Here is a 19,873-nt window from a genome sequence, read left to right as displayed (position 1 = left end):
CTACTTGTGATCACACGATTTCCTGTTTCTGGCTCCTCGTGAGAGCTAAGTCTACTGTCCGCGACTTTGGATTCAGATCATTTCAGCGGGCGGACGCCTTGTACGTCCGTCCCGTTTTGAGCCCCAGTCTCTTACGCTAAGCTCTATGTTATTGCCTTTTAATTAATTTAAATTCATTCTTGTGTTTCGGCCTTTTCTCATTTTACGTAACTTTCTGTGAAAATGTAATTCATTTTCGCATAACGGAGTTTTTCTCTAGATTTCCACATTCACCAAATTTAATTTATCGAATGACTGTACTTCAACGGACAGTCATATCAGCATCTTAGTTTTTGGAGGCAATTCTCTTTTCAGGCTTAGTATTCTGTAATTTGATGTAAATGCAACTTTCTCTCCTGAATAGAGATATTGTATGTCATATTATTATTATTATTGAATTTCCCATTACAAACCCTATTTTACAAGTAGTATATTAGGGTTATAGATAGTGAGACTAAGTTAATATATGACAATTCAATTAAAATAGAGATGAAATATTAAAATTTTGACATCTGACATTGCCTCCCGTCATTCTGTGTCGATTCTATGTTGGAGTTAATTTCTTATTGTCCGAAGAGCTGTTGTATTCTATTGTAGGTCAAAAGGTATTTTTGGTCTAGGATACTTAAGTTTTTTTTTACATTGTTTAGCTGGCCGCTTTTTTTTTTTTAAGATTTAATAGTCTATATATATATAAAATAAGAGTTTTGTCTGTACATTGCTCAGAATTTGAAAATAATGGTATTTCTGTATCGGTCATGTCCATAGTAACAAGAAAATGCACTTTTTACATTTCCGTAATTTCTGTCTGTCTGTCTGTCTGTCTGTCTGTCTGTCTGTCTGTCTGTCTGTCTATCTGTCTGTATGTATGTACACGCATCACGAGAAAACGGTTGAAGAGAATTTAATGAAAGTCGGTATGTGAAGTCGGGGGATGAGCCTCTACAATCTAGGCTATAAATCATTTTACTCACGCTGAGTGAAATGGTAGTTTAGGGGAAGGCCTAAAATTGAATTCCCAACTATTTATGTTATTAGTGGTCTAATGAAAATCGTTATGTGAAGTTGGAGGATGAGCCTCTATAATTTAGGCTATAAATCATTTTACTCACGCTGAGTGAAATGGTAGTTTAAGGGAAGGCCTAAAATTGAATTCTCGTCTATTTATATTATTAGTGGTCGTATTGTAAAGAAAATGGGTATGCAAAGTTGGGAAACAAGTTGCTACAATTTTGGCTATCAATAATTGTATTCACGCAACAAAAAATCGTAGTTTAGGGGAAGGCCTAAAATTTAATTCTCAAATATTGTTGTTATTAGTAGTCCTATCTTGATGAAAATTGGTATGCAAAGTCAGGAAATAAGTTGCTATAGTCTAGGCTGTAAATTATTTTATTCACGCTGAGTGAAATGGTAGTTTAGGGGAAGGCCTAAAATTTAATTCTCAAATATCTCTTATTAGAGGTGTAATCGATGAATGCTACATAACTAAGGTTATATTGTATTAAATTTCCTATTATTCATGTCTTATACATTGTTGCCGTACTGGCTATGATCACAAAGATATTCATGAATTTGGATTTTTGTTACTAAGTCCCTATCAGCGCCGAGTAATGAGAAAATGGGTAAACAGTATTTAATGAAAATCGGTATGTAAAGTCAGAGAATAAGAAACTACAGTTTACGGTATAAAATATCTTAAAAATCACAGAGTCGAAAGAAAACTAAATGTGAAGGCCTACAATATAGAAATCTCATAACATTGATCAACTATAACAGTACATTGACCATTGTTTGTTGTGATGTGCTTTGTGGCTTCTGTTGCCCCTCATCTCCGGTAGACAGGATTACTGCTGCGTACAGAGTATTTTTTATTTGATTTACGTCGCACCGACATAGGTTTTATGGCGACGATGGGATAGGAAAGGGCTAGGAGTGCCTTAATTAAGGTACAGGCCCAGCATTTGACTGGTGTTAAAGTGGGAAACAACGGAATACCATCTTCAGCGCTACCGACAATGGGGTTCGAATCCACTATCTCTCGGATGCAAGCTCACACCTGCGCACCGCTAACCACACGGTCAATTCGCCCAGTCGTACAGAGTGTAACAGCCTGCCTGAATATTGATGCGAAGTAGCTGGGGAGTTAAATAACTTTCTTCTTTAGCATGCCATTCCCCTGGTTTATAAATTTTCTGATACTACTGGTACGTAACACACTGGATCATCATAGCATTTGGGCTATTCAACCCCTCTTTTGAGGCACTGATTGGAATGAACAGTGTGCATATTTAGCAGAATAATGGCAGATGAGTGTTCATGGCAATCTGCGGCCTGGTCATCCCAGCTCTGGAACTTTGGACTATTAGATTGGCACCGCAATCTAACAGCAGCACTGTTTGTTAAAAGTGATAAAACGTGCGGCTTTACATTTGATCGAGTATTTTATATGATAGCATTGCTTTTAATCGCTACATTCATACTCACGTTTTTGTAATGACCTATGTTGATTTCAGTTAGGAAAACCACAAAGTCAGTCTTTCTGAGAATCCCGTTGCGAAGCACGGGTACATCAGCTAGTCTATTTAAATATTATTTGATTTAAGTGTTTTAAATTGTCACCTACTATTGTCATTTGTCTGCTTTGTTTTGATTTTGTAAACCTTTTTTTATTTTGTTAATAATTAATAGTTTGAGGGTGATTATCAAGAACCTTTTCTTCCCCATAACGTCATACTTTCCCAAGGACCTCAATAGGGCTCCTTCCACCTTCCACATCCTTCCATAGTTGTCGTTTGTTAGACCTGTAAGTTATGTTTCCCTCGCGTATGGTTTAATGTTGCATTTTTTGATAAGTTAACCATCTCACTTCCCAGCCTAGAAGTCGCCGCTACATTGCTTATTTTTCTAATTCATCATTTTCTTCTTCTTATTATTATTATTTTGTGTACACGCTCACCAAAAGGTGCTACAATGTCACCTGTGTGGACTGTACTATTTTGAAGAGTATGTGAATGGAAATTTATATTTGCACATGTTACAAACTTGGTTAATACCTCAGCTCCAAGACAAGGGAATCACGGATCATGTGTTGTTACAGCAGGACGGGGCTCCAGCACATTTTGCAATTCAGTTGTGTGAGTTCCTCGATGAAAAATCCCGAGGCTGCTGGATTGGGCATGGCTCACCAACATCTCCAGACCCATTGAAATGGCCACCACAAAGCCTGGGTTTTACTATGCCAGACAACTCATTATGGGGAGTAATCAAGTCTCATATGGCTCAACGTCGACTAATGAGCAACTGCATCAAAGTTTGAAGGAAGCCTTTCGAAACATAACTCCTGATATGCTCCGCAAGATGTCAATGAAGACTTGGAGATGGACAGAACTCTGTGTATGGCACAATGCACATACAGATCCCCTGGATATATAACTTTTATATGTAAGTACTCCTCTAGGGGTATGGGGACTTCTCGGACGTCCTGTACAACTCTTGCCCATTTAGTCGTGAAGGGGAGCGAGAATCTTATGCGTAGGTCCTCTATCAGGAAAGTTCCTTTCGCAAGTATACTAATCTTGATGGGGTGTATCTGGACAGTCCTTAGAAGCAACTTTAAGAAACGGGCCTTTGTTTTCTCCAGATTCTTGAGGTCCTTTATACTGAGATTTTGCCAAACGATTTCTATACCATAACTTAGGATCAGAATGGTTTTAGCTTCAAGGAGTTTTAAGACAGAAGGGAGACTTGGAATTTTGACGTCCTTGATGTCGAACATTACCTTGGTCGCTGCCACGGCTCTCCATAATGTGTATTATAAACTACTTTGTCGTTGGCTTCAGGGTTACCCCCATACCTGAAAGAGTTCACAATTTTCAATGACTTCTCTTTTGTCAAGTTTTTGAAATTCCTTCAATCTTCTCCCTGAACACCATTTGCATATATGTAAAATATTTTAAATAACTGTTAGGTTATTCAGTCTTCTGGAACTAATTTTGAATAAATAAATTTACAAACTATCCGATAAAGAAAACATATGGTAACAGTATTATACCTGAAAAAAGAAATGACTTAATTAAAATAGAATTACATGTTTTACTCTTGAAAGAACATCAGTTTCTAACAAATTACACTCAAAAACATTTAGAAATGTATAAACATTTCTGTTTAAATCCTTAAAAACGTGAAATTTGGAACTTGTCCTACTGAAGTCCTCAATTCACTCCACTCTAGCATAGGCTAATACAAATGTTCATACATTTCTAAATATTCTGAGTCATTCTATTTTAATTAAGTTGTTTCTTTTTCAGGTATAATTATATTAGGGTAAACCTTGGTAATTCCTGATAAGATTTTGAAATTCCCTCTCAAAGTAATCGTCCATCCTAGAAGTGCTGTACAAATTTTTGCCCAAAGTTTTGTCTTATTTCTGGAAACATCTCCTTAAGCTTTCTAGTTTCACCCAGTGTGGATCACAGAGAATTATTACTACATGGGGAAGTTTTTTTTTGTCTTTCATGCTATGAAATTCTCATGTTGTTTTACTAAGAGATATCTACAAAGATAAGGAAGGTAAGAAGTTATAATTTAGCAGACACTACATTCAACATTACCGTATTTTTTCAACGCATTTTTATATAATTTTGAACATCAGTTTGTATTTAATATCCTTTGCTTTTCTGATAGAAATGTTCGCATTTTGCAGGAAAATTTAACCGGTATGGCGTTGATGAAATATATTTCTTGTTTTTTTTTTTGCGTATTTAATACCAAAATTTTGCCATGTTTGACTCTTACATAAACAATAGTATTAATATACTATGTTTTAAACATAGTATCTATTTAAATGAACATATCATGAATTAACCAAAGTATCACAAACTTACCATACCCTTATTTTTCTCTTCCATGTTAGATGCCTCCAAAGTACCACCAATATAAAAAGCTGGTAAGGAGCAAAACTACTCATTGATAAAGCTTCAAAAGAGTGTGAAGTGCCATGGTGCATATTTTTTAAAATGGACTGAAGGTGAAGATGATATTTGTCACTCTGTACCTAAACTAGGCAAACTGCTTTTTCGGTGAAGATGGAATAACAAATACGTATAAATGTGTACACAATATGCACGAACTGGGATTCGGTTTGACAGTTTTGCAAATATGGAAGTTTTCTATTGTGTATTTTGATGAACTGAAGGATACTGTGACATTGTAATGTTTGTGGCATGTGTTTGGATTATAGTTGTTACCTCTCCCCACCTTTCCTGCCATGCAAATTGTATTTTAAATTTATAGGATAAACAATGGTATTAATAATATTTTAATGGACTTATTTAAGCATCACAAACTTACCAAGGTACTATCACAAAATTACCAAGGTTATCATGAAATAACCAATGGTAGACAGTTGTGACAAAGGGCGTAAGTTGCATACAGCAGGTAAGTTAAATTATTATTTCATCCACAAATATTAATGACCGAAATGTCAGTGTAATGAAATAAAAAATGCAAATTTGTCAATATTGACACAATTTTAGGGTATTTAAATAAATTCCAAATTATCACAAAATTACCAAGGTTTTCTTTTTCACATAATTTATAAATTTATTTATTCAAAATTAATTTCAGCAGACTGAACAACTTTTCAGTAATAAATTAACTGAGTTGAAACTGAAACGAGATGGTGTTCACTATTACAAATATATGTACAATATCACCATTAGACAACCATTGAAAAGTTTACACAATGTAAACAATATTGTACATATATGTGCATGATTTAATATGTTCCCTGCTGCCTTTATTCAACCTATAAATCACCCCAGGAGTCAATTTGTTTTGCTTTTCTTTATTAGTTAGAAGGCAGTGATGATAGATTTAACATTACAAGTGAATTTTTTACACACAGACATGAAAAATCATCGATGAAACACACCTGGGTCATCGGCACTGAAGAACGATTTAACATGCTAGGTACTGGTAGATGCTCCTGTGTGTCATTGATGTGCCTGTTATTATCATAGCATATTTACACTGCAATGTAACAAATTATGTTCCATTGTTATATAATAATCGTTCACACCAAGAATATCCTTCAGTAACTGTTTTTTGATGCAGTAGTTAATATTATTATTGACATTCATATCATGTACCATTTATCATATCATACCATGTATCATTTACCTATGACAGCAATGAAATTTACAGTAAGATACAAAAGTTTAAAACTAGAAAAACAGCTGGAATTTATAAGGTTTCGGGGGATATACTAAAGACAATGGGTTGGGATATAGTACCATATCTGAAGTACTTGTTTGATTATTGTTTGCATGAAGGAACTTTACCAAATGAATGGAGAGTTACTATAGTAGCCCCTGTATATAAAGGAAAGGGTGATAGACATAAAGCTGAAAATTACAGGCCAGTCAGTTTGACATGCATTGTATGTAACCTTTGGGAAAGCATTCTTTCTGATTATATAAGACATGTTTGCAAAATTAATAACTGGTTTGATAGAAGGCAGTTTGGGTTTAGGAAAGGTTATTCCACTGAAGCCCAACTTGTAGAATTCCAGCAAGATATAGCAGATATCCTGGATTCAGGAGGTCAATTGGACTGTATCACGATTGACCTGTTTAAGGCATTTGATAGGGTAGATTATGGGAGACTACTGGCAAAAATGAGTGCAATTGGACTTGACAAAAGAGTGACTGAATGGGTGGCTCTGTTTCTATAAAATAGAACTGAGAGAATTAGGTTAGGTGAAGCTTTATCTGCCCCTGTAAAATTTAAGAGGGGAATTCCTCAAGGCAGTATTATTGGACCTTTATGTTTTCTTATATATATCAATGATATGTGTAAAGAAGTGGAATCAGAGATAAGGCTTTTTGCAGATGATGTTATTCTGTACAGAGTAATAAATAAGTTACAAGATTGTGAGCAACCGCAAAATGACCTCGATAATGTTGTAAGAAGGACAGTAGACAATGGTATGATGATAAACGGGGATAAAAGTCAGGTTATGAGTTTCACAAATAGGGAAAGTCCTCTCAGTTTTAATTACTGCATTGATGAGGTGAAAGTTCCCTTTGGAGATCATTCTAAATACCTAGGTATTAATATAAGGAAAGATCTTCATTGGGGTAATCACATAAATATGATTGTAAATAAAGGGTACAGATCTCTGCACATGGTTATGAGAGTATTTAGGGGTTGTAGTAAGGATGTAAAGGAGAGAGCATATTTAGGAACTGGAAAAAATCCAAAGAAAAGCAGCTCGATTTGTTCTGGGCGATTTCTGACAAAAGAGTAGTGTTACAAAAATGTTGCAAAGTTTGGGCTGGGAAGACTTGGAAGAAAGGAGATGAGCTGCTCGACTAAGTGGTATGTATGTTCCGAGCTGTCAGTAGAGGGATGGCGTGGGAGGACATCAGTAGACGAATAAGTTTGAATGGTGTCTTTAAAAGTAGGAAAGATCACAATATGAAGATAAAGTTGGAATTCAAGAGGACAAATTGGGGCAAATATTTGTTTATTGGAAGGGGAGTTAGGGATTGGAATAACTTACCAAGGGAGATGTTCAATAAATTTCCAATTTCTTTGCAATCATTTAAGAAAAAGCTAGGAAAACAACAGATAGGGAATCTGCCACCTGGGCGACTGCCCTAAATGCAGATCATTGATTGATTGATTGATTGATTGATTGATTGATGTATAGCACTAGTGGTAAATCCTAAAGCAAGGCTCTAAGCAAAGCGCAGGATTTTCAGGGAACTTGAGGACAATAATACATAAATGGAGTCAGTTCTTTTCCTATTTTTGTGGCACAATTTACATTGCTTTCTCATTGATTTGCTTTTTGCATTTACTTTTTATGTTGGAATTTGAAGGACCAGTGGAATTGTCATTGCCACTTTCATCCATTATTACACCACATTTGAAAGCATCAGGTCATGAACCAATAACTTGAACTTCAATCTGAGTGCCATTAGAGATGAACAAAGCCCAATCACACTGCCGAGCAATAAAGACAAGCAAAACTAGATCATATGCATGATGCACATCCACGTCAGGCAGCAGTGAACATGTTAAAGTGATCTGATAGATCTGAGCATGTTCTTGTAGAACAAAACCCGTCATTCTTTATTTAGTAGGGTGTATGCTATAGTGTTATATGGGTTGGAATTATTGTTTTGAAAGACTGGAAAGCTTTAAACATTTAAGCACAACAGGATATTGTGATGTTGGAACATATCCAGCATACAAGCACAAAAGGTAAGCCAATATCAACTATAGTACCATTTATTCATTGATTAACACATATGTTTTTATTTCTTCTTGAGGTATACAGAAGATGAATTTATTTAAATTCACTAGAACATCAAAAGAAGACTGATTTAATATCCAGTTCTCATCTGCATATGAGGAGGAGCAGTCCTTCAACTGATCAGAAATGAAGAGGATAAGGAGGTCCAGCATATGCCTGTACAGCTAGATGAGTTTTATTCTCACAAGAAATAAAAGAAGATTGAACAAGCACCTAAGCATAATACTATAACATGAAAGGCACATTGCTGTAAACAAAAAAATGTTACTTGTGCAAAATAGAGAAATTGTCAGCTTCAATGAGAAGAAAAACATGATGAACCACTGTGTAAATAAAATATAAAAGTATTCACTCCTGTTCTTCTTAATTTTTATGTATATTCACTTCTGTAATTAGAGAATGTAATGTTCCTCTCTAGAGTGAGACGTGCCTGGACACTGAAGTTATTCTACATCTAGACTGAGGAAAATGATTAACTAACTAACCCCATGGCACTACAGCTCTGAAGGGCCTTGGCCTACCAAGCAACCGCTGTTCAGCCTGAAGGCCTACAAATTACGAGGTGTCATGTGATGAGCACGACGTATCCTCTCAGCCATTATTCTTGGCTATCTAGACCGGGGGCCGCTATCTCACTATCAGATAGCTCCTCAATTCTAATCATGTAGGCTGAGTGGACCTTGAACCAGCCCTCAGATCCGGGTAAAAATCCCTGACCTGGCCGGGAATCAAATCGGGGCTTCCGGGTAAGAGGCAGGCACACTACCCCTACAACAAGGGACTGGCTCAAGAAAAATGATTAATGAATGTTACAGCTAGAGGCCGGATTCATATGCCCTAAAAATGGCAAAATATGCACTATTGCATACTCTGCAAAATACTTTTTTCCTTTATGTATAAGGCTGGTTCTCTAAATATCAACTGCTGAAGCAGAATACTTTCAGCTGCTTTTCTTTTGGTATGAATTCTAGTGGTTACTGGTCATCATACAACGAACAAAGAAATGAAGATATAGGTTATAGCTCCAATATAGCGGCAGCTTCAGTGAACTCACAATGCACTAAACAGGCTGCCAATGTCCAGATATATTAACACAAAAGATGAATGGTAGAGAAGAAATTAAATGAAATATCGTATGGCTTTTAGTGCCGGGAGTGTCCGAAGACAGGTTTGGCTCGCCAGGTGCAGATCTTTTGATTTGACGCTTGTAGCCGACCTGTGCGTCGCAATGAGGATGAAATGATGATGAAGACAACACATACACCCATCCCCCATACCAGCGAAATTAACCAATGATGGTAAAAATTCCCGAACCTGGCAGGAATCGAACCCGGGACCCCTGTGACCGAAGGCCAGCATGTTAACCATTTAGCCATGGAGCTGGACAATGGTAGAGATAAGTTAGAGCTACAAAATGTTGGTCTGGACTGGTTCGGTCCTTCTAGTGACAAGACCATAGGAACAAAGAAAATGGTGGCATTATTTAGTTTCAGAATGCTTCCATTTTTATTCTTCTATGTAAATGCTGTAAATAATATCTCATCTTAAGATAGGTCTAGGAAACATTTTTTATTTACATCGGGACTCATCCTTTTTCTCTAGAACTTCCATATTTCTGAACAGAATTTTAAAAGTAGGTCCTTGCCATGCATCGAGGAAGGATCTCTCCTCTCTGCTACATTAGGTCTCATAAAGTATTATTTTTCTATGCTTTGAACATCCAAACCTAACACCAAAACACCACCAAAAAAACGCACATTGTCAAGGTCTTAATAATACCAAATACGGTAGAGACAATACGCGGCACTTCCGGATTTAGTCTTGTTAGAGTGGGAGACAAGTCGCAAGTGGCGTTCCTAGTGGCTTGACCTGAAAATTCGTGCTAAATTCAAATATCAATGGAAATGTATATACAGAAATGGATAAATAAATTACGTCTAGAAATAGAGTGTTACTAAGATATTCACTTCAAAGTTGCTAAAGCAATTCTGGATAAATGAATGAAGAATTATTTAACAGGTTATTATTTAAAGACTGAAATTAGACATATAATCAAGATGTGAAATGGACTGCTGTGAAAGGGCTTGTTCATTCATTTATGCATTACTTTTTCAGCTTTAGAATTCCTGCCTAAATGTTCACGGCTAGTTTTTCTTTTTTCTCATTTAAAAGCATTGTATCATAATATTAAAACACTTGTCAACAAAAATATCGGCACATTCCTTACACACATGATTCAATGAATTTACATTTAAGAGCTGGACAATTTTCCTTTTAACTTGAAGCCTACTAACAGAAAGAAAATCTATAAATTTAGGCTCAAAACATTCAAACTTTCCCTATAACAATACTTACCATAATGCCATTACATTAGGGTAAAGCAAATTTGCATCATCAAATTGTTTCAACAAAATAAGTTTATGTACATTTCTTAAATCATCAATATTTTCTTCAGTGCTTGACAACGCATTACAGCATTCCAAATGGGGTAACTTGGAATACAACCAACCACACTCATATGCATATGTATTTTCCTGAATTAAATCAAACCCACAGATCACACCTACAACAACACATCGGTATTAAAGGTTAATTGCTGCACTATACAATAAAATATGCATATTATATTTTAAGCTAGTTAAAATATGGGTCAAGCAGGTCAGAAGATTATGAAATACTATAAAAATCTCTTTGTCACTGGAAGAATATACATGCAAACACAATATTACTTACATTTCATTGTCACGAGGGAAACGGAAGAAAGACCGTGCATTCTTGTCTACTTCATAGTTACTACAGCCAAACACAGCACATATCTTTCCCCTCATGTTGAGAGGAGATATCAAGGAATGATACACGCTACTATTTAATTATGTCAACTCACTGAAAACGCATAAATAACACCAAAAACTTCACATACAAATACACGTGCTATTATGACAGAATCAGTAGTTCTCAGGTCAATCCGCTAGAGAGAGCTCTAATAGCTGTCCCTCGATATCTCGCTGAGTGTCGTGTATTGTGTCTACTTTATTTGTTAATACTGTCCACTGTCAACAACAATCCATTGTAAAGGCTTCTGGTAGTGAATGGAATTTTTACTTATTCATTTCTTTGCATTGCTGTACCAATTTGAATATCAATATATAATATTATATGTTGTTTTATAAAAAATAATAATAAAAACTGCATTTATATGCACTATGAAACTTTGCCATTTGACTTGAAATGGTATGAAATGCCTTTACTCCTTATGGGCTTATTATTTCTTGAAACAAATAAAACATACTAATATACCAAAATCTGTCATCTAGTTCTAGCGATGCTTTTAAGCTTGACTCAATGACTAATACCTACTAACGAAGTAATAAAATTTACCTATGATAACAATTACATTTACAGTAAGATACAAAAGTTGAAAAATAGAAAAGCAGCTAGAATCGATTAGGTTTCGGGGGATGTAGTACCATATCTGAAGTACTTATTTGATTATTGTTTGGTTGCAGGAGCTATGCCAAATGAATGAAGAGTTGCTATAGTAGCCCCTGTGTATAAAGGAAAGGGTGACAGATATAAAGCTGAAAATTACAGGCCAGTACGTTTGACATGCATTGCATGTAAGCTTTGGGAAAGCATTCTTTCTGATTATATTAGACATGTTTGCAAAATTAATAACTGGTTCAATAGAAGGCAGTTCAGGTTTAGAAAAGGTTATTCCACTGAAGCTCAAACTTGTAGGATTCCAGCAAGATATAGCAGATATCTTGGATTCAGGAGGTCAAATGGACTGTATCGCGATTGGCCTGTCTAAGGCATTTGATAGGTTAGATCATATGAGACTACTGGCAAAAATGAGTTCAATTGGACTAGAGAAAAGAGTGACTGAATGAGTGGCTATATTTCTAGAAAATAGAACTCAGAGAATTAGAGTAGGCAAAGCTTTATCTGACCCTGTAATAATTAAGAAGAGATTTCCTCAAGGCAGTATTATTGGACCTTTATGTTTTCTTATATACATCAATGATATGATATGATATGAGTAAAGAAGTGGAATCAGAGATAAGGCATTTTGCAGACGATATTATTCTGTACAGAGTAATAAATAAGTTACAAGATTGTGAGCAACTGCAAAATGACCTCGATAATGTTGTGAGATGGACAGTAGGCAATGGTATGATGATAAATGGGGTTAAAAGTCAGGTTGTGAGTTTCACAAATAGGAAAAATCCTCTCAGTTTTAATTACTGTGTTGATGGGTTGAAAGTTTCTTCACTGGGGTAATCAAATAAATATGATTGTAAATAAAGGGTACAGATCTCTGCATATGGTTATGAGGGTAGTTAGGGGTTGTAGTAAAGATGTAAAGGAGAGGGCATATAAGTCTCTGGTAAGACCCCAGCTAAAGTATGGTTCCAGTGTATGGATCCCTCACCAGTATTACTTGATTCAAAAAAAAAAAAAAAAAAAAAAAAAGCCTGATTTATTCTGGGTGATTTCTGGGTGATTTCAAACAAAAGAGTAGTGTTACAAAAACGTTGCAGAAGTTTGGGGTGAGAAGACTTGGGAGAAAGGAGATGAGCTGCTTGACAAAGTGGTATCTAATACCAATATAAATTTACTCATTCGGGACGAATATTTCAGATTCCCTATGGGAATCAACATCTATAAGTGGTATCTTCCGAGCTGACAGCGGAGAGATCGCGTTGAATGACATCAGTAGACGAATAAGTTTGAGTGGTGTCTTTAAAAGTAGGAAAGATCACAATATGAAGATAAAGCTGGAATTCAAGAGGATAAATTGGGGCAAATATTCATTTATAAGAAGGGGAGTTAGGGACTGGAATAACTTACCAATTTCTTTGCAATCATTTAAGAAAAGGCTAGGACAATAACGGATAGGGAATCTGCTACCTGGGCGACTGCCCTAAATGCAGATCAGTAGTGACGGATTGATTGAATATGAAATGTATTTCACATACAGTACAAAAACGAATTAGTAAGCAAAAAGTATTCACACGATGCTATTGACTGTATAAATGGTTTCTTATAATTAATATTGAACTGTAGATGGCATTTACTGCTATGTTTGTCTACAGATTTTTTCTAAGTCTAATGAAGTCCAAAACTGCGTTAAGAATGTAGGAATTGTTCCCTGGGTTCCCACCATAAAGCCTGTGACTGATATATTTTGCAGTCCATATTTTTCTTTATAATACGAGACTGTAGAGTTATCAATGTTCTTCTCTAAATCCACTTCTTTCGGCTCTCCAGAATGCGATTCAAATAGCACCATTGGTTTGATGATCATTCCGTTCTTGTTTTCCGGTTTAAAGGCTATTCCTCTGGTGCTTCCATTTGCCGCCAATCCAAATGCTTCCTCATAGACCATATAGCCTCGTTCTTTGAGGGCACCGGCCATCATGTGTTTAATCTTGTGGTGTCGACTATTCCTTAAAACATCTCCAAACGTACAAGCACCCAGGACAAGGGCAAGTGTTTCGTACTCTGTGGCAACGCTGACACAGGGTGCTGTCCTGGGACCTGCAAAAACGTTAGATATCATCTTGATTGCTTCGCGCCATTCCGAACATGACAAACCATGGTGATATGATATCCACTTATTAGTTGGTGTGTAATCCTTAAATAATGTGACACCCTTACCGTTACAGGGCAATTCACTCCAGTGCAAAAATTCACGTTCTCGCAATTCGGTACAAACCTTCAGGAAATTGAGTGCGACTGTTGATGATTTGGTCAGTCACTTCAATGCCGAGTTGCTTCAAGCAGTCATAAATCTCTGCTTTAAGGTCCCTTATAACATTTATATAAGGGTTTTTCTCTCTGTTCAAAACTGACAGATATTTATATGTTGAAGTCGGGCTTCCCAAGAGGTGCAGAAGAAACCAAGGCCTTTGTATTTTCTTGCCATGTACAGCATATGGTCTGACGTATCGGTCGGTAGTTGAAGGACATCTTTCAGAGTGCATTGGATAGAAACTTTTGTGGAAGTTTATGCATAGCTATTGCCTGGACTGGATATATGAGTGTTGGAGTGACTGAACAGTTTAGAATTTGGAATTTCAGGTCTGCCTGTAGCAAAGGTGAGTTAACAAGAATTTCTACATGGTCTTGTAGTTTTCTCAGGCTAGTTTGAGGGTCACATAACAATTTCTCAGAGAAATTTATGCCTAAATAGCATATTGATTTGCCACGGGCTTGTGTTCTTATTTAAAAATAAAATAAAAATGTAAAAATTTGAGGGCATAATGGGAGTGAAATGCTTCGTTGCAATCCATCTAGCACCAATAACATAAGAACTCGGCAAGTTTGAGTCCTCTAGCCTCTCTCACTCCAACTCCAAGCACATAACCTACAAGAGGAGCCCTTGTTAAACTGAGCAATCCAGTGGAAGGTTGGGTATCCAACCCCAGCGGGAAACTGGGTCAGTGAGCAGATCAGTGCGGGAGGATCAACCTCTATCATTCATTAAGGTAAGGTGATTACTATGGCATATATGGCATGCTGTACTGCTTGTAGCCATAGGAGTGCAATCAGAGATGGTCGACAACTAGAAAGACGCTCCTGGAGCATACCATCTTAATCTCCAAATGTCGAATAAGGTACAACTCCAACTACACCAGATTATGTCCATGAGGTCTAACCACCTCAGCAGTTTTTGGATCTCCAGTTATCGTAGACTCTATGCCACTGGGCCAGCATCGTGAAACTGTCAAGGGCCGTGTGACTGTTGATGTGCACCAGCATTCACATGTAAAAAATTTCATGCATGGGCGTCGTTTGGAAAGCAACACCATCTTCTCAATATAGAAGTCCTACGGCGATCGGCAAGTTGTGACGGGGGCAGGATAATGTAATATGGGAGCTCCTAGAGATGAGTCAGCATGTAGGTGGAGAGTGTGTGATCGCCGTTTTGCTCGAGGACAGACTGTAGAGCAACTCGTGTGCTACACCCATGACTGAGCAGTCCTGTTTAGGATCCCCTCACCCTGAATGGGGAGAGGGCTATAAAAGGTGCCCTAAACACAGGCAGTCTAACTTCTCACCTGACTGGATTACCACGTTCAGTGGGTACATCAAATTTGCGGTAGAAACAAAAGAAAGATTTTTTTTTTTGCTAGGGGCTTTACGTCGCACCGACACAGATAGGTCTTATGGCGACGATGGGATAGGAAAGGCCTAGGAGTTGGAAGGAAGCGGCTGTGGCCTTAATTAAGGTACAGCCCCAGTATTTGCCTGGTGTGAAAATGGGAAACCACGGAAAACCATTTTCAGGGCTGCCGATAGTGGGATTCGAACCTACTATCTCCCGGATGCAAGCGCTCACAGCCGCGCGCCTCTACGCGCACGACCAACTCGCCCGGTAAAGAAAGATTTGCAACATGAACATAGCATATTCATACTCTGATGGACACTGATGTAGATAACCAACCAGAGCGATGTACAGCAATAATATGTCATGAGTTGAAGAAATACAACATAGATATCGCTGCTCTTAGTGAAACTAGGTGTGCTGGAGAAGGGCAACTCAAGGAGCATGGCAGTGGCTATACATTTTTTCTGGAAAAGAAAAGATGAAGGCAAATTAAGAATTTTTTTTTTTTTGCTGTTTTGCTTTACGTCGCACCAATACATGTAGGTCTTATGGCGACGATGGGATGGGAAATCCTAGGAAAGGGAAGGAAGCAGTCATGACCTTAATTAAGGTACAGCCCCAGCATTTGCCTGGTGTAAAAATGGGAAACCACGGAAAACCATCTTCAGGGCTGCCGACAGTGGGATTCGAACCCACTATCTCCTGGATGCGAGCTCACAGCTGCGCGCTCCTAACTGCATGGCCAACTTGCCTGGTGAATTAAGAATTCATGGAGTAGGTTTTACAATAAAGAATGAGCTTATTTACAATCTTGATGAGATCCCATCTGGAATTAATGAAAGACTCATGACACTCCGTCTGAAGCTCAAGAACAACCAAAGAGCTATGCATATGCCCCAACGTTGAAGTCAGAAGATGATCAAAAGGAAGCATTCTATAACCAACTTGATGAACTCCTGTCGATTATACCCAAGTCAGACAAGCTTATTCTGTTGAGAGACTTTAATGCTCGGGTTGGCACAGAATCGTCACTATTGGTAAAGAGGATGTAGGCAAAGTCAACACTAATGGAACCCTCCTATTCACGAAGTGTTCTGAATATGATCTTGTCATTACAAATACACTCTTCCGCCAGAAGGAAAGATTGAAAATAACATGGCAACATCCCAGATCAAAGCACTGGCACTTAATCAACTACATTATTGTCTGCACCAGAGATAAGCGTGATGTTCACATAACCAAAGTTATGACCGGTGCTGATGATTGCTGGACTGACCACCGCTTAGTTCGATCTGTGATGGCTCCAAAATGACGGATTCAGGGGAAGGCAATAAAACACAAACTAATTACTCAGTAACTTAGGAACAACAGTATCAAATCTGCCTATCAGGTAATACTTGCTGATAAACTTCCAAATAAATACCTAGAAGATACTGAGCATCACTGGTCGTTATTAAAATCAGCTATTATAGCAGCTGGCAAAGAAGCAGAAGGTATTTATGGTCCCTCCACCAAAGGTCTTAATTGTCTAAAATCCAAAGATGGTACTGAAGTTCTTAAAGACTCTGACTCGATAGCTTCCCATTGGAAAGAACATTTTCAAGAACTCCTGAACAGAAACTTGCATGTCGAGGAAGATGTGTTTGCTGAAATTCCACAACAGCCAATTCAAGATCACTTAGGTGAAGTCCCTTCTATTCGAGAAATTGAGAAGGCCATTCAACAGCTGAAGAATAAAAAGGCACCCGGACAAGATGGAATTCCAGCCGAGCTCTTCAAGGAGGGTAGTCCTTTGCTAATTCAGCATACACACATGCTGATTGTGAAAATATGGAACACAGGAACAATCCCTGCTGATATATGGGATGCTTCCATCATCACTATCTTTAAGAAAAGCGACCAGACTCTGTGTAACAATTATCAAGGAATATAATTACTCTCTGTTGCGGGAAAAATTCTTGCTAGAGTATTGTCTACTGCCATTGACTGAAAAGTATGCACCAGAAACTCAGTGTGGTTTCAGGCCAAACAGAAGTACAACTGATATGATTTTCAGTGCAAGACAAATGCAGGAAAAGTCTAGAGAGCAAAACCAACCCTTGTACATGGCTTTTATAGATCTTGTCAAGGCATTTGATTCTGTTAATCGAGAAGCTCTATGGAGAATTCTAGCTCTGATTGGATGTCCAAACAAATACATACAGATACTCAGACTGCTGTATGATGGCATGTTTTCTACTGTTCATTCCAATACAAGACCAGGAGACCCTTTCCGTATTTCTACTGGAGCCAAGCAAGGTTGTGTAATTGCTCCAACATTGTTCTCACTATTTGTTGGAACTATACTACACCTTGTGGATGATAAACTGCCATCAGGTATAGAACTTTTGTATAGAACTGATGAAAATCTGTTTAATATTAACAGACTGCGAGCTAAGACCAAGGTGTCCTCAGTGTCAGAGCTTCAGTACATAGATGACAATGTTATTTTAGCCAACACAGAGGAAGATCTGCAATCAATCCTCAATGCTTTTAATCAAGTATATGAAAGTATCGGACTGGAAATTAATATTTAATAAGACTAAGATCCTTTACCAGACAGCACCAAATTCCAATAAGAGAACTCCGCCTATTACAATCAATAGCCAGTTTCTGCAGAACATAAATAATTTTCCTTACCTTGGAAGCCATCTCTCAACATGTGCAAACACTGATGCCGAAATCCAATATCGTTTAAGATGTGCTAGTGCGGCTTTCGGTCATCGTATGCAGTTATCAGACTGTGCCTCTTATATAGGGCTTCTGATAAGTTCACCTGCATACACCCCAGCGTCAGTGGGTAGGGTCTGACACATTCCACTCTGATGAGTCTAGTGTCAGACCTAAGACAAAACACTGGTTAATAGAGCAAACACCTGAAAAGCCTTACATCTGATCTGTTTTTTGACATGCTCTATTGGTGGAAAAATATCTAATTCCCTCTTTGGGAACTTAGAATTTTTTTTCAGTCATCTCCTAAGAAGAGTGTTTGACAATCATGATATCAGTGAAAGAACCAAACTGTATGTTTACAATGCTGTTGTAATTCCTACTCTTATCTATGGTTGCGAGACCTGGACAACTTACAAAATGCGTGGAAAAAAAACATCAACGATGCTTGCGGAGAATACTGAAAGTTAAATGGCAAGATCGTCGAACGAACATTAGTATCCTTGAGGAAGCCAAGACTACAAGCATGGAGGCAAAGATAGTCAGGCATCAGCTACGCTGATCATATCGTCCGCATGCCAGATACACGCCTCCCAAAGAAAATCATGTACTCCCAACTAAAGAATGGAAATCGTAACCATGGAGGGCAGCTTAAACGATATAAGAATGTTCTAAAGTGTAATCTCAAAAGGTGTCCTACTGATACGGTCAACTGGGAAACTACAGCCGAGTATAGGCCCAAATGGCGTAGCATTGTATACAACAGAGTTGAACATCTAGAACAAGATAGGAGAAGATTAGAAGCTGAGAGGAGGAGTGAATGCAAGGGATGGTGTTCTTGCACAACCATTTGCTGCAAGAACTAGTGTGTGCTGTCACTGCAATAACATCTGTGCATCCAGAATTGGACTGTTCAGCCATATGAGACAACACAATTAATACTTCCAAATGACATTGTATTTATGTACTACATATTCGTTGATGAATAAATGCCTATGATGATGATGTGTTCTTATTTCTTGTTGATTTATACTGAGGTTTTGTCTGAATATTTCCCTTTCTTGATGCATACAGTTACAGATTTTGAAACATTTATGTCGAGGCCTATTTCATGAAACCATTGTAGGGCAATTTTTGTCAGTTCAGTTGCTGCTTCCACACTGTTACCGATGATTACCATGTCATCTGCGAAACTCATGACCCATCAGTCTTTGTTCTCCACTGATTATAGGGAAACCATACTGGCTAGCTATAGATTCCTCAGATAATTCTACAAGAATGTGATCTGTTGCTAAATTATACAGGGCAGGAGATAGTGGAGAACCTTGCAATACATCACGTTTAAATTGGATGGGATCAGCTTTCTGATTTTGTGTTTCAATCTGTGTACTATTATCTTCTACGACATTTTTCTCCATCAGTTAGTGTTCGAAGCAACTCGTATTACTCAAAATTACCATTCCACACTAGACCTGTTCCTTACTAACTCTCCATCATCAGTCCAGTCCCTGGACGTAATACCAGGATTTTGTGATCACCAAGCTATAATTACAACCTTGATCTACAGAAAACCCTCCCCAAAACTCCACTCCAGAACAATATATAATTTTTCCATCACTAAATGGAACGATCTTTCCTTTCTTCCATCAAAAAATCTTCCTATTCCCCTCACGACCTTCACCAGC

The sequence above is a fragment of the Anabrus simplex genome, chromosome 3 (genome assembly GCF_040414725.1).
Source record: "Anabrus simplex isolate iqAnaSimp1 chromosome 3, ASM4041472v1, whole genome shotgun sequence".
Lineage (NCBI taxonomy): Eukaryota > Metazoa > Arthropoda > Insecta > Orthoptera > Tettigoniidae > Anabrus > Anabrus simplex.
This window is presented reverse-complemented; position numbering follows the sequence as displayed.